The sequence below is a fragment of the Mytilus galloprovincialis genome, chromosome 11 (genome assembly GCF_965363235.1).
Source record: "Mytilus galloprovincialis chromosome 11, xbMytGall1.hap1.1, whole genome shotgun sequence".
Classification (NCBI taxonomy): Eukaryota; Metazoa; Mollusca; class Bivalvia; order Mytilida; family Mytilidae; genus Mytilus; species Mytilus galloprovincialis.
The window spans coordinates 8,734,453-8,757,375 of NC_134848.1; the positions used below are offsets into that span (position 1 = coordinate 8,734,453).

The 22,923-nt window shown below is 31.6% G+C and overlaps 1 protein-coding gene and 1 long non-coding RNA gene across 2 annotated transcripts in view; both read left to right on the top strand.

Moving 5' to 3' along the window:
• LOC143052021 (uncharacterized) overlaps positions 1-22,923 on the top strand; it is a 208,533-nt gene that overhangs the window by 89,627 nt on the left and 95,983 nt on the right. The window lies entirely within an intron of this gene.
• On the top strand, positions 1,026-3,880 carry LOC143051581 (uncharacterized). The gene is made up of 2 exons (XR_012970848.1): positions 1,026-1,292; positions 2,530-3,880. It is a non-coding gene; the product is annotated as an uncharacterized LOC143051581 (long non-coding RNA).

The following is a 22,923-nucleotide window of genomic DNA, read 5'->3' on the forward strand; positions in this document are numbered from 1 at the left end:
TAATATTTGCCAAATCGGTCCCATATATTTTGAATGCCTTTGCAGATATTTGAAAATTAGTATTTAACTCTCATCTTTGAAATTAAGTGCCAACTTTTGTCATCATTTTTTCGTAAATACATTTGACCCCTTTATAAGGTATATGGTTCGCTACTGACCCGTCAGTAGTTTACCGTATAACGAATGTATCGCACGCTGGACTTTATTCTGCTGCGTTTAGTTGAAAAATTAACAATGAAACACAACAACATTAATAAATGACGTCACAATTAATTCTTCATGAACCCCCTATGAAATTTACTAACCCCTACCGGTCACATAGGGGGTCACCACTTGACGGCGTTAAACCAATCACAACGTGATAATTTACCCGCGGTGCGATAATGTTCAATAACAAGGTATTTTCCAAATTTCCAATTTGGTCAGATAATTTTAATCATATGCATGTTTAATAATAATTTAACAGTTTTCCTATCAATTTTATTTATGATGAATTGGTGTTCAGATTTTTGTATCGTAACTTCTTTTTTGTTGGCTAGTAAATAGTAAAATATGAAATTTAAATCAATGTTTCGAAATATATTTTTCTAAATTAATTCATTTATTACCTGAAGATTGATTTACAATATAATACGTTAATTAAATACAGTTGATTTTCAATATCAGAACAAAGATTAAAGTCTGGACAAGTAGTTAAATTGCCTTTTGTACCTTAAATAAACATAAACTTCATAGACATATTTAAGGAATAACAGTACTGTTGTTGAAGAGTTGCCACCGCAAATTGGCTATTTGACGGTCGCAAATACAGTTTTATTGGCGACGCGTAGCTGTTGTTTTTATTTCCGATGAATATTTTGAAGAAATCTAAAATTAGTTGATTCAATTAATTCAAAATGGCGGGTCCCTCCTTAGTTGCGATTGGTCAACTGTGGATTTGACGGTAGCTTTTAACCAATGAAAAAAGTCGTTTCATAAAAATTGTATTAGATTCAATAGTATTTGACTTTTTCCTTTCAGGTGTCCTGTGGATCGGAACACATTCGTTACATCTCAGTCAACCCACGAAACCCGATTCCATTTCCAAGATTTTGAGTATGCTGGACATCCTGATTCAATGTTTGTTCATTGTAATGCTACATTCTGTAAATCTAATGACTATTCGTCTGAATGTGAACCACAGTGCAAACATAGTAAACGGATAGGACATCATAGAAGTGCAGTTCAAAATTTGAAAGGGCCTATTGAGATAGCTGACGTCGAATCAAAAATACTATTTACTGACAAAAGAGGCAAGTTTCTGTAATAAGGAGTTACCATTTGATTCGTATGTGGGGGAAGGGCTGGGTTGAAAATGGTGTCCTCATTTTTTTATAATTGTAATCTCTGTCCTGCATTTTTATTTTTCACTCTTTTCGGTCCTGCCTTTTATTTTAGTTTATCCTGACTTTTTTTACATAAGGTGTCATCCTGCCTTTTTGTTTTGCGAAGTTGCTCATCCTGCCTTTATTTTTTACTCAAAACTCCTGTCCTACCTTTTTTTCAAATGTCATCCTAGCCCTTCCCACCCCACCCCCATAAAAAAAACCTTATGACATGTTTAGGGTGCAATATCAAAACAACAAAAATGTGTGATGTAAAACACGTGCCATAAAACGTTGTTCACAGTTCATCTATTTTGTTTTCTATAACTTGAACCTGGATTATTCGGCTAATCAAGCCAGGAATTTACAGAAAATTGAGACATTTCAACACAAAATTGACGTTAAAGCATTTTATAAAAGGATGACTCACTTGTTTGTTAATTAAGTGCTTGCATTGCTTTTAAGAAAAACAAATGTGAACAACAATTACAATCGCGATAACCTCTTTATTGGTCACCTTAGTCGAGCATACCTTAGGAAGTTTGTTTGAATAGGTGTATTTTGTACTTGTTTTAACTAATATATTTATTTATTTTTTAAATGAGAAAACTATTGCAAGCCCTGTATGCAGTAATACTAAAAGGAAATGCTATAGATATTTTTTATCGACTTTCCTTTTGTTTAGCATTGTAACAATTATTTCTATTTCTTTTGTCCAAATCTTTAACGTAGATATAGGAAGATGTGGTGTGAGTGCCAATGAGACAACTCTCCATTCAAACAACAATTTTAAAAAAATAAACCATTATAGGTCAATGTACGGCCTTCAACATGGAGCCTTGGCTCACACAAACAACAAGCTATAAACGGCCCCAAAATTACTAGTGTAAAACAATTCAAACGGGAAAACCAACGGTCTAATCTATATAAAAAAAAACGAGAAACGAGAAACACGTCGTATAAATTACATAATCAAACGTACACATTTACATTCTTTAAAAAGATGTATACATACTTAGTGTTTAGAAGTTACCCTCATTTTCATATAGGAAACTGTATCTCTGTTTACTTTTTCTTCCCGTAGTTTATCGTTTCGCATCAGATGTTCTTATAATCTCCTTATAGAAAAACAATCATTACCTTCAAGTTTATGATTTACTTTCAGATTCTACTGCAAAGGGATATCGCCGAAACAGTGATTCATCAAATGAATCTTCGTCGAAATTTAAGCCACTATATGTAGCTGGAGTTATTATTGTTGCTATAGCAATGATATGTGTCCTGGTTGCTCTATCGATTTATTTCAGAAAAAAGAAGATTCGAAATACATCCAGAATCGTTTGAAACTTGACAGTTTCTTAATATTTTAGGTGCAATGTGCACGTGCTTAATTTTTAAAAAGAATGATTAGGTTTTTAAAAAATCGTTTAAATTAGCAGCATTCGGCATGCATTCGGCATGCATTCGACATGTAATATAAATTCATCAATTTAAAATACTCACTTTTTAAAAAAATGAAGAAATCAAATGTAATGTACTCACTAAAACTATATAGATGTCTGTGGTTTTTTTTTTATTAAAATTTCGCCAAATGTTAGAATTGCACTATTGAATTATACTACTCGTTATTTAATTCTTTTATAAATTTAATGTAATCATTAAATGGAATGTATCCATTGAAATTGTAATGATATCTGTATTCTTTTAAACTAAATTAGAAAACTCTTTATTCAAACTTTTATCAATTTAATATTATGTATTCATTGTATTGATAAAATGAAAAAACATTTGGATTGTACCATCAGGTCCGAGACCATAGTTATTTCGTAGTGCGTTTCTTTTAGACGATAAATGAAAATTAAAAAACTCCTACCTCCGCTTTCTCAATAGTATTTTAACAGTGTATTGTACTACTTTTGGGACAAATTATATCAAATTTAAAGAAAACTTCATAGGCTGTAATTCAAAATATGGACAATTTTAAGTTAAGAGGTTTTGAATCTTTTGACAGCTTCCAAATGCTAATTTTTCACCTTTTTTAACTGGACCAAAAACTACCTGACTTTCAAATTCATGACCCAATTTATTTTACTGTGTAATTTCATCTCCCTACTTTCTATTTGAGGCATAATACACGAAACAATAAATTTGGTAGGAGTATAAAAAAAAATTGGCAAATACCACACTGTCCACACTAGGGACTATATTTGTGGACAACGAAAAATTAAAGGACGAGTACTGTGTACTCGGACTATCAATACGTATCCAATACGATTTGTCATTATTCAAATCTTAAAGATTAAATTAAATATTTATGAGAGTTATATTGATTTCTATAAATTGTTTTTAAATCACCAGCATTCAAAAAAATGTTCCAATTGCACTATAAATATATATATGATATAGAAATGGAAATACGCAATATTTAAATCTTTATTAATCTTTGTAAGATATTCATCAAATTGAGTAAAATGCTAATTTATTTATTATCAATAAAACGTATGTGTAATTTAAAATCTTGATTTTTTTCTATTTTCATTAATCGAATAAATTTAGTTTTGACTTTCAGTTAGGAGGTCTTGAAATAAATGGTATTAGTTGCGTTGATGTGGTGATATATCTGTAAACTCTTAGATTTAGAGTGTGTTTTTATTACTTTTCCTTGGTAGTTACAAATGTATAAGTTTTACTATGCAATAGAATATTTGATTATTTACTATGTCGATTGTGATGTTGCTTTTATTTCCGATAGTTAAATATAGTTTTGTAGTTTTACTGTTCGAAGTGTAATAATTTATATTTGATTTCAGTAAAACATGGTTTCTTCTTTTAAATGAGGACTGATCTCTAAGATTCAAGTCCCTTCTTCAATTTCTATCGCATCAGTTCGACACCGCTACGTTACCTAAAAAATGGATGATTAGCTCTGTAATATCCTGGATAACTCTTTTTGTATACCTTCTGTAAAAATTGATGGTATTCTGGTCCTTCATTGCGTGATGGATGAGCTTTGATATAAGTCATCAATTCATATAAATAGAAAATCATGACGATCAGTAGGTTTGCTCAGTTAGTACTCATGGACATACCAAATGTCTACTGAATCAGAAATCTACCTATCTCAATAATATATATGTTGTTATTCAAACAATTCAGTGAATTTCTTCTCGGGATCAACATGGTTTAAAATCAGTTTTAATTACACCAGACAATGATTTTGTAGAAAAGGCTCAAAGTAATGAGACGAAGAATTCTGTCTTTCCATTTAGCAAGGTGAATATAGTGTTTAGGAAATTTAAACGTTTTGAAAATAGTTCTAACTTTTTTAATGATTATGGTCGGCAGATGTGACGTATGTCTGTAAAATTTCTAAGAATCCACTTTTGATTGAGATTCTGTAGAAAGGAAACTTCTGTGTTTAGTTCATATGAAATACATGTAGTATTTTAAGTGTCATAAACAGGATATAAAACCAGCAGTAATTGAAATTTCTTCAGTCACTTTTTCCGTTAATTAAATATTCCATAGAATCAATTTCGCGATTAGTTATGGGAAGGCATACACGTGCATGATTATGTCTAATGAATTATACCTGATTAACTCAGCCAAACATTTGGTTTGTAATATTCAATCGAATAATTGTTTCGTTCTTTGAAGTTTAGAGGATATGACTTTATTTGCAATAAAAAGCTATGGACACAGTATGAGGATAGGAATGTCATTTTCCGTCAGGCGTCAAATACAAATAAAATACCGTGATTCGTTATCGTATCCTTATCGTGATTCATCAGAGGTCTCTAATAATTAACCCTTACCGTTTTTTGTTAGAAATAATTAAAAGTAAGTCGTTTTATTATCGTCATTAAAAAAGTGTACATTTCATCGTCATGTATCAAAAAGTTAATTTAATGTCATTTGGCAAATTCTTTTTATCTTTATTCGTCATGACGGTACCTCCATCATGGCCCTCCAGTTCCTTCAGAGTACTGAATAACTCCTCATCAAGGCACACTTTTATTGTAAAAGTTTAGATCCTTGTAGGTCATTTAAAGAGATAAACCAAGATTTAAAACAAAAGAAATGATTTCTGAAACATATCTTTTTAAAATATTTAAGACTAATCGGATATCTTGAAGCAAGCTCTACTAACTCTCAAGGGGCACCTAAGATTATCCTTGTTTTTGGGTTGCGTTCATATTGATCAGTGTAAATATTTTAAAGTTTTTTTTGGCGCACTCTCGTTTGTCTTTTGAGTGTTTTTTTTTATGTCATTGTGTTGTCTCTTTGAACATCCCTTTCGTATCTCCCGCCTTAATTTTAATTGACTGCTAAAACATTATTTATCAAACACTACATATTCTATCGAATACTGTTTAATTGCTCAATTGAATTTTATCAAAAGAAAAATCCAAAACCACTAAAAATAATCCCTGGTTTAAAATTATTCACAAAAGTTAATTGTGATGTGCTCTACGAATGATTAAAATTGATCAACTTATTCACACTTTGATTAAGAAGTAGACTTAATTCCAATTTATTTTTAATTCCCTCTTCTGTTTCGATCGCAATGAATAGAATATTTTATTGTTGACATGTTCACGATAAAGTACATCTTTTGAGTCGTAGTCAGCCTTGCACAGGCCTCCAAAATACTCTACAGAATGTATCATTCCACTTCACAGTGTATATACTATTCTGTACGCTATCCGGAAGTCGCGATTTTCGAAGCGAGAACTTTTTGGATCACCTTTTAAATTTGATGGGTATACTGAATTAAACGGTAAGTTGATCATCTGTACATTGCTTAATGATTAATTCAGCCGACATCGATATTCTCAAATGGTTTAGAATTAAATTCCGCACATTCAATATTCGTGTCTTTGCCTTAATCAAGAGATTTTCAAGTGCATCATTAAGAAAAATCAGTTGGCGAACCGAAAAACAATCTTTTTGCCCTCTTAGTGTACAAATTAACGTAAAAACCAGACTTAATTAACTCAATGAATTATATTTCAAGTGGTGGTAAAAGTTTCAACCAGATCTTTGAAGCCAGAAATAAGAAAATTACACTTGTTTGAATTTCTCACTGTACGATCAGTCTCGCTTGTTTATTTTAAAACTGTATGATCAGTCTTTATGTCACTGTATTCTAGTGGTGATTTCAAAGTTATTTACGATACATTAGAAGGTTGCATTTTTCTAAATAACACAAATATATTTCAATACATTCACATCCTGAAAACTTATGAAACATGTTTTAGCTTGATAGGGTGTACTCGACTTACTACATTAAGTATAAGGATGTTTAAATGTTGCTAAAATATGAGGAAGGCTTAATGTATTCTAGTATATAAGTTTCAGAAATGTCCTCCGTTATACTTAAAATTGTACAAACACACAGATTTAGTTGTTATATAAAAATGCATGTATTTACACACATTCGAGGCCGTACTGTAGCCTATAATTGATCACAGTTCCTTCACTTTGTTTAAGATGTAGAGCTATATAAAAAAGATGTGGTATGATTGCCAATGAGGCAACTATCCACAAAAGACCAAAATGACACAGACATTAACAACTATAGGTCACCGTACGGCCTTCAACAATGAGCAAAGCCCATACCGCATAGTGAGCTATAAAAGGCCCCGATAAGACAATGTAAAACAATTCAAACGAGAAAACTGTCTTTTTGACACTCAATTGTACACCACTTTGTCAAGCGGGGGGTTATAATGATAAAGAAGTCCGTCTTTCCGTTCGTCCGTTGGACCGGTACAATATGTTTCGCCGGTTTTGTAAGCGCATCTCCTCATAAACCACTTAATATACATTGGGGGTTCCGGCCATTTTTAAATGAAGAGGGGTCCAATCCAGGAGAAAAGGGGATTCCAAATATATGTTCCCATACAAATGAATTAATGGTTAAAAAAGGGTTTCAAACTGCCGGATGCCCTTTTTTTGAATCCGTCACTGATATAACTATTTTAAATTAATCTTATTCGGATTCCTTATCATAAATGATAATGACTGTATTGTGTACCGTCTATTTCGAATTTTAATAAAAATCTTTTATGGGGTTCTTTATATAAGATACGGACTTGAACATTACATTATATGGGGGTCACCCATCGGGTATATCCAACACCTCCTAAACCAATCATTAAAGTTTTCTGAAATTGCTCCATTTTTACTCGATTAATAAACGGTGTTTATATATCTCAACTTGTACGATTCGCTCGTGTATGTAACAATGTTTTAGATTTTAACGAGAGAAATTTATGTATTACTGAAAAATTATTACACCAGGATTTTCGATATCACAAACTAGTCAAAACATTTACTAAATTTTATCATCGGTATAAGGACATCACTCGTAAGTTATGTTCTTCTCATATATGTTATGATGGTATGATACTAAACCCCTAACGGGAAGGATTGTGCCTGATGTTCAAATGATGAAATCATAATCTTTCAGTCAGTTTAATTGAAGTCTGGAGCTGGCATGTCAGTTAACTGCTAGTAGTCTGTTGTTATTTATGTATTATTGTCATTTTGTTTATTTTCTTTGGTTACATCTTCTGACATCAGACTCGGACTTCTCTTGAACTGAATTTTAATGTGCGTATTGTTATGCGTGTACTTTTCTACACTGGTTAGAGGTATAGGGGGAGGGTTGAGATCTCACAAACATGTTTAACCCGCCGCATTTTTGCGCCTGTCCCAAGTCAGGAGCCTCTGGCCTTTGTTAGTCTTGTATTATTTTAATTTTAGTTTCTTGTGTACAATTTGGAAATTAGTATGGCGTTCATTATCACTGGACTAGTATATATTTGTTTAGGGGCCAGCTGAAGGACGCCTCCGGGTGCGGGAATTTCTCGCTACATTGAAGACCTGTTGGTGACCCTCTGCTGTTGTTTTTTATTTGGTCGGGTTGTTGTCTCTTTGACACATTCCCCATTTCCATTCTCAATTTAATTATGGACCTTCTATTTCTGTAAACTTACCAAAATTATATCACATGAATTATCCCTCTACGCAAAGCTGTCTTTATCCATTTTTTGTTATTTTAAAAGACAAGTGTGATTTATGTTATCATCAATTGGTCAACGGCGGACGGTGTAAATAATCTTTAAAAATGTAATAGCTTAACAGATAACTGTAACGATACACTATTACGAAGTCCACAAGCGAATCATGTATTACTTTTTAGGCATTTGATTTTAAATAAGACAATACAATTATTTTGCCGTCTAAAAATTTCATCCGAAATATATTTGTATTATCTGATGAAAGTAATTACACGTTATAGTTCCCTGGATAGTTCATAATATCACATATACACGTATATACCTTCAAATTGCTGTTGTTTTTTCTTCAAAATCACGACTGGTCATACAGTCAAAAAATCTGAAATCGCTTCTAGAATACAGTCAGTTCTAGACTGATCGTACAGTAATTTATTTTGGGATCCTCAAGGAAAACATATTTATATGGGAAATACGAATATTCTACTTAAATACGAAAAGAATATTGAAACAGTATATATTTACCTGTAAACTGATGCAAATATTTGCAATAAAAGATTATTTGCTTTGTACTACGAGAGCAAAATTGTCCATCGATTTCACTTTTTTCTACCAAGTTGATGTGATGCACACGTATATTGTATATTCTAATGCATGTTTTTGTTACAGTTACTCATATTTATGATGCTATATATACCTTGAAGATGTTCAAAGCACTTTGTAGATATAGGAGTAAACAAATGATGAGAAAAGTTACCGTAGGCCAAACTGTCCTGTTAGCCAGTTGAAAATCATCGCTTCGAAAATCGCGACTTCCGGATAGCGTACAGAATAGTATCTACACTGTGACTTGATTCCCGCCGGGGTGAAAATTATCCTACTCGAGAACAAAGTAAGCCACCACTTCGGTGCAGTTCGCCAGAGTTAGTCACCCCTTTTTGGTGCAAGTTATTACATTAAAAACACAACGCGAAGCAATATTACTTTACTTAGGACTAACTCTAGGAACACTTTATTTTCATTTTGCATTTGAAGCCCTTTGTTTTTGAACTTCATTTGGGAACGTTTCCTAACTCTTGTTTATCAGACTTTGTTTAATACATTTATTGTACATTTGTGAATAAATATAGTTTTCATTTGATTTATTGTCTGTTGTTCAGCCATAATCTGATATCAGGTACCCAAATGGTCGAATAGAGATGAAGTACTGACCGCTACACGTCCCGGGAGGTGTTGTCACCGACCCTCTCCCGTTACACTGATCAAGAAATATAAAAAAGGCGCATTTTTTGTTTACGTCGAATTTAATAAATTTGGCGTGAATATGGCGTACGGAAGAGTTTGGCAGGAAATTCTTACAATTTATAAGACAAGTCTTTTGTCCAATTGTCGTAACCTTGTTGTAGAGCTACAGAGATTCATTTTCATCAAATGTGTAAATGTTATTTCTCAGAGTCAGCAATACAACCAATCTGATTGTAATCTTGAAAAATTATAAATAATCAGGGTAGTCCTGTCCTATAGTTTTCAATCTCACACTGAATGTAAAAACGAAAAGATATAGAGTACGCGTCAACGAGACCCCATCTTAAGTAAATAGAACATGGCATCTAGGGGTCGCCATATGATCTACAACATAGAACGACAGTCTCACCACATACCAAGCACTAAATGGCCCCGACATAATTAAATAAAAATGAAATCATAGCCACCAGAAATTCTTAAATAAAAAAGTATTTGACATAAATATATAGACTTATAGATGCATGATTTTTTTTTAAAGTTGTTATTGGCTTTGCACTAGCTGTCAGTAACTGCGAGTACTCTCATATATGTTCTTAAGTTAACCGGGACTTTTATAGCTGACTTTGCTGTATTGGCTTTCCTCGTTGTTAAAGGTTGTACAGTGAATTATAGTTATTTAATTCCTTGTCATTTGGTCTCTTGTGGAGAGTTTTCTCATTGGCATGTCAAGAAAAAATGCGGTGGACCTCCTACGGTACCTATAAAAAGTTAAAGATTTATTTTATTCAACAATTTAATTTATTACCACCATGTACGTGCCGCTTTGAACACGTCCATTTACCAAATGGTCAATATTAATCATCCGTGTTATTTGATCTCTGGGATATTTGCAAAATTTCAACGGAGACAATTTTTTGGCACGCAATCATAACACATCTTCTTATCTTTGTGTATAACAACAAAAGACCTTAAGTGACCAAGCACAATAACCCCCATGCCCCCTCACTTGATAAAAACAATCCATGGGAGAAAACCTCAATTTAAATTTGAAGAGGCTCATACAAGAAATAGATACGCTATCCAGATACATCATATTTTGACGGAGTCAACAAGACAGAAATAGGTATGGTGTTTACTGGTGTCAGCGGTGGTATCACCACCAATGTATTAGTTTGGGATTAGGTACATTTCTGGGGAACCTCTAATGGCAGGCCAATTATATATGATATCCAACTTGATTAGCATTTGTACATCTCATTTCCTTGACTATTTGTTGGTTTTACCCGCTCTGTCTATTGACATTGAAACTTTTGCTTAGGTTATATATATTAGTCTGTGATTATGTCATTGTATGAGGAACCACTGGTGGTAGGCAAATGATACTTGGTATATTACCTTTAGCACATATCATTTCCATGGAGAATAATTGACATCAAATTGCTTGCTCTGCGATCTGAATGCGAGAAAGGCACGTTTTCCATAAAATTCGACGGGTAATACAGGTGGGTAAATTTTATTATCTATATATAGCACAAAGATGGCGTCGAGTTAGTAGCATTTTTGTTTCTTAGTATGGATAGCAAAATTTTTTATTTTGACTATTTTGACTTTTTCACATTTACATGCCCGAAAGGTTACTGTCAATATTCAGGGAAAGTACTTTTTCTGAACTTTTGTTAAAGGAAATTCTTTTTCCCCCGGACTTTCCCCTAACATTTCTGCAAGTACGCATGAAACAAATAATGTGATACGATTACTTCCGAACAATAACTGAATGTAAACAAACAGATGTGATGGACGATCGACCATTTGATTTTAATTTAAAAATTGGGAATTGCAAAATATAGAAATGTTGTCCTCGTTTATTTTCACTTCAGTGAACACGACCCATGTTTTGTAATGAATTATAAGTTTATAAATTAATTGATAAAAAAGTTAGAGAATGAAAGGGGAAGTGAAAACGAGTTCGGTAGTTAAAAAAAATAATTCAAAAATAGTGTAGACCTCTACAAATCAACAAGTATTCTATGTGTTGGAGCAAAAAAAAAGTCTATATAACATTTTGGTGGCAAGGAAACATTAGTATATATTTCTTTATAACTTTATAACACCCCCCCCCCTCTTTCTCCAAAACATAAAATAAAAAAAAATTATCTGATAAAAGGGTCCATGCCTTATCTTTATGATTTTTTTCAAAAGACAATTTTGTGTGAGCATTTGTATATTCATAATTTTTCATTTAAAACTGTGTGTTCCTTCTTTTGATTGACATGCCATTAATTCTTTTTTCAAAAATTTACGTCGTTTTTCTTATAGTTCTGAAACCATCGTATCACTTTATTTGTTTCATGCGTACTTGCAGAAATGTTCCGAAAAAGTCCATGAAAAAAATACTTCCATTTAACAAAAGTTCGGGGAAAAAACTTCCTCTGAATATTAACAGACTGAGTAAACATCCAGGCACGTAAATGTCAAAATAGTCACAATCTTTTTATGATGTTTGCAAATGTTTGCACCTGTCCTAAGTCAGGATTCTCATGTACAGTAGTTGTCGTCTGTTTATGTAGTTCATACGTGTTTCTCGTTTCTCGTTTTTATATAGATTAGGCCTTTGGTTTTTCCGTATGAATGGTTTTACATTAGTAATTTCTGGGGCCTTTTATAGCTTGCTGTTCGGTGTGAGCCAAGGCTCCGTGTTGAAGGATGTACCTTGACCTATAATGGTTTACTTTTATAAATTGTTAGTTGGATGAATAGTTGTCTCAATGGCCATCATACCACATCTTCTTATATCTATTGAAATGGACTTATAATGTTACGAACAATACCAATTTGATAAATAGAAACCAAGTTTGCGATCTGACTGCGAGAAAGGCACGTTTTCCATAAAAGTCGATGGGGAATCCAGATAAGTCAATTTTATTATTTATCTACAGCACAAAGATAGCGTCGAGATAGTTGCCTTTTTGTTTCTTAGTAAGGATGGGAAAATTGTATATTTTTCCCTCTGAGATTGCAAAATCACTTAAAACTAGTCGATACATGCGCAGTAGTTATAGATATGTAGTATAAATATAGATAATTGAATATTTTAACCAACAACAAATAAAAATAAATAAAAAAAAACCAAATATTTGTATCATATACTCAAGCGCCTGTGCTTTGTATGTACATGATTTTTTCAATTTGTTTTTATCAATATGTCGCAAGGATTTGCAGTTTTTTAATTTCAGTTTTACAATCTTCTAACGCAAAGATCTTGATAAATACTTAACAAAAGACATCGTGATTTTGAATGTGTAAAACTGGATATTTCTAATAACACACTTAAACAAATAATTTGTTTAGAATGTACAATTTTCATTTAGAAAAAGATTTTGATCAGTATCGTCACCGGTATTGTTTTATTGTTGACTTTCTGCACTCTATCATAAGAAGAGTGAATTTTCGTTTGTTTTCGTTCACTGGAAATTCCAATGAAGGGTTTTTTTGAAATTTAGTAATGAAGCTAAAAATAGAAATTAACTTTACCAATCCTATTTGTAGGTCTAAAAATAATATTGTATTTATCCGGGTCTCGATAGATAGCACAGGTATTTAAATTCCGATAGCTTTAAATAGACCGTTTAAGACATTCACAGAGATGGACTTAAAACATGTAAAATGTTACGAACAAGACCAATTTGATAAATAGAAACGACGTCTGCAATCTGACTTCGTGAAAGGCACGTTTTCCATAAAAAATAATGGGAAATCCAGGTAGGTCAATTTTATTATTTATCTACAGCACAAAGACGCCGTCGAGTTAGTTGCCTTTCTGTTTCTTAGTAAGGACAGCAAAATTCGGCTTTTCTCTGAGTTGGTAAAATCCCTCGAAACTTGGTGATACATGCGCAGTAGTTATAAATATGTAGTATAAATAAAGAAAATTTAATATTTCAATCAACAAACCAAAAATATTATTTGTATCATATACCCAAGCGTATGTGCTTTGTAAATACATACAAATTTATATACATGATTTTTTTCCATATTTTTTTTTATCAATATGCTGCAAAGATAGGCAGTTATTATATTTCAGTTTAACAGCTTTTAACGCAATAATCTCGATAAATACTGAACACAAAACATCGTGAATTTGCATGTGTAAAACTGTATATTTCACAGTTAAACAAATAGTTTTAACTTTCTTTAGAATGTACAATTTTGATTTAGAAATAATGTTTGATCAGTTTCGTCACCGTTATTGTTTTATTGTTGACTTTAATCATAAGAAGAGTGAATTTTCGTTTGTTTTTGTTCACTGGAAATCCCACTAAAGGCGTTTGTGTAAATTCGGCAATGAAGCTAAAAATAGAAATTAACTTTACCAATCCTATTTGTTGGTCTAAAAATAATTTTCTGTTTATCCGAGTCTCGATAGACAGCACAGGTATTCAAATGTAGATAGCTTTACATATACCGTTTAAGAGATTAACAATTAAAATATTTTAATATTAAAGTTAAACATTTGTCACTAAATTGTCAAATCTAGCGAGAGAAAAAAAAACCGCTAAAGGTTATTCTCTTGGTTTCACTGGCACTTGAACTCATATGTCAAAAGATATGATAAAGCAAATTAACGATAATTCCATGGCAAACATATTCATAGCCTAGGCATAACAAATTCGATGGATGTATCTTTCTTTAGTAACAAATCACTTGATTTTAAATAATTAATGAATTTTGTGATAATGAAGTGAGATTTATAATGTATCCTACTCAATATCGAAATTCAAGATAAGCTTAATGCACCTAATGAAGTTCAGACAAGAAACTAATTTTAAAAATCAATTGAAGAGCACAGTCTTGGTGCTTTAATAGTAAGGGGAGATATGAATGATCTACTATCAACTTTAGATAAATAAAATAATGAACTATATAGAAAGTTTTAAAAGACCAATCAATGGTCTAAGACAATTAATAAAAACACACAAACTGACAGACATTTGGTAAAAATTAAATAAAGATAAAAAATTTAAAAAATACACATGGAAATGGAAAAATTCTACAAATGAAGCTAGTAGAATAGACTTTTTATGTCCCCGACGTACAGAAGGTAGCATTAAGTTTTACCCTTGTCCGTCCCTATGTCTGTACGTCCGTCCTTCCGTACATGTACGTTTGTTTGTACGTCCCAAATTTGGTTATTGATCTCTAACTCTAGTTTACCTCAACCTTATGTTATGAAACTTATAAAAAATGCTTATTACCACAAAATACAGATCAAATTTGAATTTTTATGGCGTCACTTTACCCGCACTATAGTTGTGTCCCTTTAGAAATGGAAAAAGTTGTTGCATTTTTCGTTTCATATTTCTCTAGCCTCAACCAAATGTTATGCAACTTATACACAATGCGTCCTAACTACACAATAATTTTGGCCAACTAGATTAGACTCAACTCAAATATGAATTTTGCCGTGCAAACACACTGGAGCTAGCATTTAATCAAATTCTTTATTCCAATGCAACAATACAGTAATCGCATATAAATATTCAAACATCATATAACACAGTAATAGTATATATACTAATTAATTTACACACAACTTGGTGAACAAAACAAATATACTTCCGGCAACACGTCACTTATAGTAAATATTTATTAACTTCAAAACATTCCAAATGTCAAGTTTCATATTATGAATACCAGTCGTAAACAGACACTCGCCGCACAGGAAAAGCCAAAAAGTTTGGAAACCAGCGTCACGCAGTAATGCAAGAACCGTTTCTGGGTAATGATACTTCATTATGATTATGATGATATAAAAAGATTTTTTTATACAGAAAAGGAAGTTTTAACTACGATGTCTACGGCTAGAATGACCACCTATACATTTTTTTTTCACAAAATCGCGAAAACAAATTAACATAACAAAACGTGAGGTCATCTGACTTATCAAAATGTAAATTATTGACCCATACAAAATATGATAGAAACTTTAAGACAGTATGTTTCCGCTATACTGCAAAACGTTGAAAAATGTATGATCTTACTAGTTTGGCCAACTAAATTAGACTCTACTCAAATATGCTTTTTGCTGTGAAGACAGACTAGAAAAACTAAGAAGGGTCGTGAGAAATGCAATATGAATACAAGATGCTAATCAAATCATTAATTATAATAAAAAATAAAATTCAAATCCTAGGCATTCACAAGCCAAGTTTTCTCGTAACCTGAAGCCGATGATCAAGTGAATCAGCCACGTAAACATCTTTAGCAGTGTCGCTTTTCCACCGACTGTGCCGTTTCCAAAAATGTTAGTTTTCATCTGAATTGGTGGCTGTAGTAGCTCTACCTGCACTCAAAGAATGCAAATCTGGAAAAACTTTTTAACCTAAAAACTATACATTCTTGTTTTGATCTGTAAATTGGTCTAAATAAAAAATTATCTGATTCAACTAATTAAATAAAGGCAACAGTAGTATACCGATGTTCAAAACTCATAAATCGATATAAAAAAACAAATCTGGGTAAAAATACCTTTTCAATAATAAATATGGATAGGCAATGGACTCTCCTTTGCAAATAAAAATTTCATCCCCTAATGTATATTGATCAGTTTTACTCTTAAATATTTTGATTGAAAAATTATTATCTTTGAAATTAAATCCTTACAACGTATTGAGCTAACTTCGAATTTGTCATAACGAGGAAAACCAGCAAAACATAAAATTATCATAGCTAAATCTCGTATAACAAGTAAATCATTAGAATCTTTGTATTTAGAACATACATTTATCAAAACATCTGCGGTAACGTGATCTTATTTCACTTTCGGTCTGTGTGGTTTTCGTTTTGCCTCCATTAAGTTCACGACGAAAGAATTTGTTGTTAGATCTTGAATTCCTTGAATGTTATGCGCCCACTTGATCCCGTAAACGGCAGATTGCACTACACTTTTAGACAAGCCTTTATCCAGTAAATGATTTAAGTATAACGCAACGTAAATTGGAGAAGCGGGAATAGATTTTCCTCCTTTTTTAGATATAAAGTTTATAACGGTCCGTGTAATACTAATCAATTCAAAATTTTAAAAAGTTTTTAATTTTTGGAATTTTTATCAAGGTTTTAAAATATCAAAATTCCGATTTTTTGAAAAGTTATGAAATTTTGAAATTTTCACCGAATACTGAAAATTTTAAAATTCTAAATTTTGTTTTTAAATTTGAGAGTTTAGATATTTGATAAAACTTTAAAAACTAAATGTGCAGTTTTGATTATTTCGCATTTTGAAAATTTGATTTTCTTAATTTTTGAAAAGGATGAACAGAGGGCTACCTGTAAACTGCGAAACGAAGCGAAAAAAATGGAATGAACAGTTACTGTGAATGTTAATGTCTATTTAAACCGGCATCAAACAAGTTGTTATCCGTTTAAAACATTCTATAATTTTAGCTAAGTGTCTCAGATATATAATTCAGCAACGGTTAGAAGTAACAGTGAAAAATTACCAACTCGCAGTAGACCAAATAATATGATAGGGTTAATTATGTGTATCATATTTTCTCCTGTACTTTAGGCAATAAAATGACTTAATACACGTGTATTCCCTTAAATTTGATTTTTTTTGGCTTTACGACTTCTTACTATCTGCAATCATGTCAGCAGATTTCATCATTGAAGGTACATTTTGAACAATAATCTTTAACCTTTAATCCACTTTTTCGGTTCTTTATAAATGTTGGCCTTCAAATATTCGGCTTATGAGCGTTCCTGGTGAAGGTAGACCAAAAAAAAGTGCTTTGGTCGCATGCAATGTTTAACGTTTTCTTTTTATTTTTCATTGTCAAGCCTTGGTCGAGATCATTTCAGACTACACCAAGATCATAAAGTACTGAATCAGACTAATTAAGTCAAGTCGAGACCTTGTCGAGTACAATTTTACAGTTGAGTACTGTCGAAACAATGTCCAGACTAGTCGAGTTAAATGTGTGCTCGACTTTACTGGTCATGTACAAAAACTGGTCTTTCCAGACTCTGAGCAGTTTATAGTGAAGTAATCAAACGTTTACTATAATTACGTTAACGCAGTCAAAATGGAAAAATTCTAATGTCTACCGGAGTAAACGGGCGTGTATGTCCGTTAAGTTAGTAGTAAACGGGCGTTTACTTCAGATTTCACAAGTGTATTTTTACGTGTAAAAACGCGCGTTTACTTTTTATGTTTACTGATTGTGTAAACTACGAAGCAAACTTCGTGTTCATTTGTACATTCATCTGATTAAAATGAATTTTTCTTTATATTTAACGTATATGTGTTTCAAACCAGAACAATTCATAAACACTTTATTTTAATTCGAATGTTAATTTTACTAGGTTCCAATAACTTTAAGCAGATTTTATGTATTTTCTTTTCATAAGTTACATGTACAAATATCGAGGCTGATAGAAGGTTAAACAACACATCGGGAAAATATTCTTATATGATGGGATATAAACATCATTGTTTACGTTGCTTCGTTTCCCATTTTTAACTGTATCTTGAAATTCCTAGCTATAACTCGATGCATTATTTTGAATCCTAATTCCCCATTTGTACCATTTTTATCCCAGAGACGTTATGCTACAAACAAAATTAATCAACTTACATAATATATTAACAAAATACTATACCAAAAAGAGAACTTCTTATACATATTATACTTTTCATTATAAAGTACATGGATCAGTCATGTGAGTGTTGAATAGTGCTGTTAAATAGTTCTTTAACATACAAACCATCACGAAACTACTGACATACAAATATTACTGATTTACTTTGTGACTATGAGATTTACATAATAAAGTGCAAATATGGTCAGTTTTGGTTGATGCAAGGATTTGTATAGTAAGTGATGAGGACAAATAATCTTATCATGAGAGTCAGTCTGAGGTATGAAAAGTACTAATGTTTGTTGACGATTCAATATTTTGAGTAAAAAAAAGACATGCTGGTACTCTAAATTGCTGCGAACAATTTTTTTATTCATTATGTGCCAATATTGCTATCATTTGTATTATACAATCCATCCTTAAATGAAAATATAACTAATTTACTAAGCAGCTTTATAGATTTACACAATAAAGTGCTTTTATGGTTAGTTTTGGTTAATGTGGACAAATAATTTTAGTATACGAGTCAGTTTGAGGTATGAAAACTACTGAAATTGTTTACTATTAATTATTTTTAATAAAAACAGTATATGCTGGCACTCTAAATTGATACGAACAATTTTTTTTAAAGTCATTATGTGCCAATATTTCTATCATTTGTATTTTACAATCCATCCTTACATGGAAATATAACTCTTTTACTGCGCAGCTATATATATTTACATACTTCACTGTTAATATGGTCAGTTTTGGTTGATGAGGAAAATATCACTTTATGATACGAGTCAGTCTGAGGTATGAAAACTACTGAAATTTGTTTACGATTAATTATTTTGAATAAAAACAGGTTATGCTAGGACTCTAAATTGAAGTGAAACAAATTTTTTTATTCATTATCTGCCAATATTCCTAGCATTTGTATTATGCAAGCCATCCTTACATGAAAATATAACTCATTTACCATGAGGCTATATATAATTTCATAATAAAGTGCAAATATGGTCAGTTTTGGTTAATGCAGACACATGATTTTAAATACGAGTCAGTTTCAGGTGTGAAAACTACTGAAATTTGTTTATGTTTCAATATTTTGAAAAACTGGAGAACATGCTGGCGCTCTTAAGGGCATACGATACAGTTTTGATCCTGTATTTACAAGTTCATGAAAATTTGCATATAGGCTATTTTTTACCTGATTAAATCAAATATGTAATACAAAATATACCTTAATGTGCTACTTTTTGAGTAAAATGAGGTCGAAATTTTGTATATTTGCTCAAAATTCAGATTTTTGGCCGTAATTTCTTTTTCGAAAGAAAGACATAACTTTTTTGTTATAAAAGATAAACACAAATTGTTTTTTGTTAAACAATCGTTAATTTCTGTATTTTATAAGTATCCTAAAAAATATGCATTTTTTATTCAGAAATAACTCATATTTATCAAATGTTCATGAATTGAGGAAAAGACGTCATATTTTGCTGCATGTTTATCAAAATTAAAAAAAATCCTCTATTTACAGTTTTATAAAATTTGGGTCACATAATCTCCCTGCAAAATGAAACAAATTGCCGTTTTGAAAAATAGGGGTCCATGAACTCGTTTTCAAATTAAATCAGCTTGAATGAAAAAAATCAGTCGAAAAATGCATTTTTTCCCGATATGTCACAGTTTGACGTCGCGAAAATAACATTTTACGTTAGCAACGTCATTACCTCCCCTGTAACTGTATCGTATGCCCTTAATTGATGGCAGATTTTTTTTAGTCATTATGTTCCATGATTGCTATTATTTGTGTTATACAATCCATCCTTACCTGAAAATATAACTCATTTACTATGTGGCTATAAAGATTTACATAATAAAGTGCAAATATGGTCAGTTTTTGTTAATACGAAAAAAACAATTTGTTACACAAGTCAATTTGAGGTATGAAAACTACTGAAATTTGTTAATTCAATATTTTGAATAAAAAGAGGACATGCTGGCACTGTTAATTATTGCAAATAAATTTGTTTAGTTATTATGTTCCAATATGACTCTCATTTGTATTATATAATTCATCTTTACATGAAAAAATAACTCATTTACTATGTGGCTATATAGATTTATATAAAAAAAGTGTAAATATGGTCAGTTTTGGTTGATGCGGACAAAGATTTTTAATACGAGTCAGTTTGAGGTGTGAAAACTACCTGAACATGCTGGTTCCAATATTGCTATTTTTTGTATTATACAATACATCCTCACATGAAAATATATCTCATTTTCTATGCGGCTTTAAAGATTTACATAATAAAACCCTAACTTGGTCAGTTTTGGTTGATGCGGACAAATATTTTTTTTATACGAGTCAGTTTGAGGTTTGAAAACTACTCAAATTTGTTTACAATTTACTATTTTCAATAAAAAGAGGAGATGTCAGCATTCTTAATTGATGCCAACAAATTTGTTTAGTCATTCCGTTCCAAAATTGCTACCATTTGAATTATACAATCCATCCTTATATGAAAAAATAACTCATTTATATGCGAATATATAAAGTTAAATAAATAAAGTGCTAATATGGTTATTTTTTGGTTGATGCGCACAAAAAACGCGGAAGTAAACACCCGTTTACTTCTTATGTCCACTGAATTTCTGGACTTAACGCAGCGTTAACATGACGTGCACGGGAATAAACGTCGCGTTAACTTTTTCGGTCCGTCTACCTGTAATGCTTGGTCTACAGCCAACTGTAGCTGTAAGTTTCAGTGATATTAGGCGAAATCTCTTTCATTTCGCTTACGACAATATGAAATGAAACAAATGACAAACGACAATGAAACTTCATCATAATTTAATTTTTACTATAAGAATTTGTTAAAAAAAAAAGCAGTCAAATAAGCAGCTGACTATGCAGTTTGGGCTTTGCTCATTGTTGATGGCCGTAAGGTGACCTGTAGTTGTTAATTTCTGTGTCAGTCCGGTCTCTTATAGACAGTTGTCTCATTGGCAATCATACCACATCTTCTTTTTTATAGTATAAATAAATGTTAACTTCATTGCAAGATCGGACATTATTTTATGTGAATTATCAAGAAATAAGTTAAATGCATACGTTGCCAGTATGTCAAAACTTTTAGAAATTATTGTTGTTTGGCCTAACCTTCTGAATACTCAATTATGAAAATCATATAAGTTCAAGTTGTATGCGTATAAAGACATTAACATTTACCAGTGTAAAGTTACACAAGCGTACGAGATGTTCACCGATTTAAAAATAAAATCGACTTTTCATTTGCGCCCATTTGATTCCTTCTATAGGGCCTTTTTTATCACTAGCCCAATACTATATTTACTTTACGAGTAAATACATAAAGATGTAGTAAATCTAGAATGTATACTGGTAATATATCGATATAAACAGTGTTCCCTTATGTTTTAAGATAATTTTGGTCATATTGTGCGAGATCTTCGTTTTGACACGAGAAAAAAAGAGATGCGGAACTTCGTTGTTGGTAAGTACAACAAGTATAGAACAATTAAAATGACAAGAAAGAAATATATCAGATGTGTGGCATATAAATACTCGACAAGAACAATAATAATTCATTGTATTACGTTTTCAGTGAACCTTTTTGGGTGCTTTAAAATACTTCGTTACAAGTGTACAACTGGCACAAAAGAAGTGTATATGATGATTAAAACAAGAATTTGTCCATAGTACCCGGATGCCCCAAACGCACTATCGCTTTCTATGTTCAGTGTACCGTGAGTTTATGGTCAAAACTATACTTTGACATTACAAATAGAAGGATCATATCATAAGGAACATGTGTACTAAGTTTCAAGTTGATATGATTTCAACTTCATTAAAACATACCTTGACCAAAAAATTTAACCTGAAGCGGGACGACGGAAGAACGAATGGACGCACAGACCAGAAAACATAATGCCCATATATGGGCCAAAAAATAACTTTCACCTATAATTAACTTGTACACAATCGGCGCAAATGAAAAACAAAATCTACGCAAGTTAAAGAAAAAAAAATGAAATACTTATCGGCGCAAATGGAAAAAGTATAGTTAAAAATTTATATTTTATTATCTTTTATAAGAAGGAAGGTTAAATATAGTGTAGTTTCGTTTGTGTCCATTTGTGCTTAATGTTCACTAGATATCAGCGCGACGCGTAATTCCTCTTTTTTGTAAGCTTACATTTTTTTGAATTCATGAAAAACGCGAAATAGGAAGTTATAGTTTGACGTTGTTTTTCATTACTAGAAACAACGCAATAGAGATTTTATGTCACTACAAGTTGTGTTAGTTGATGCGCCTACAAAATAGGATTCAACATACGTCAAATTCAAGATATTATAGATTATGCTGAAAACTTAATATTGATGGAGCTATACTATTCATAGACTTTTTTTAAAGCGTTACACTCACCAGAACAATATTCTTGTACATCTATCATTAACAAAATATGTTCAGGAATCTATTCTGTATGTTTTTCGCCTTTTGTTTTGCATAAAAAGTATGTATATAAATGTATATATTATATCATTGTATATTTTGAATTATTCAGAGGGCATCAGGGGAGATTAGTAATGTACTAACTGATTTTACCCTCTTTAAATAAGGTATTTATTATTATTATTATTAGAA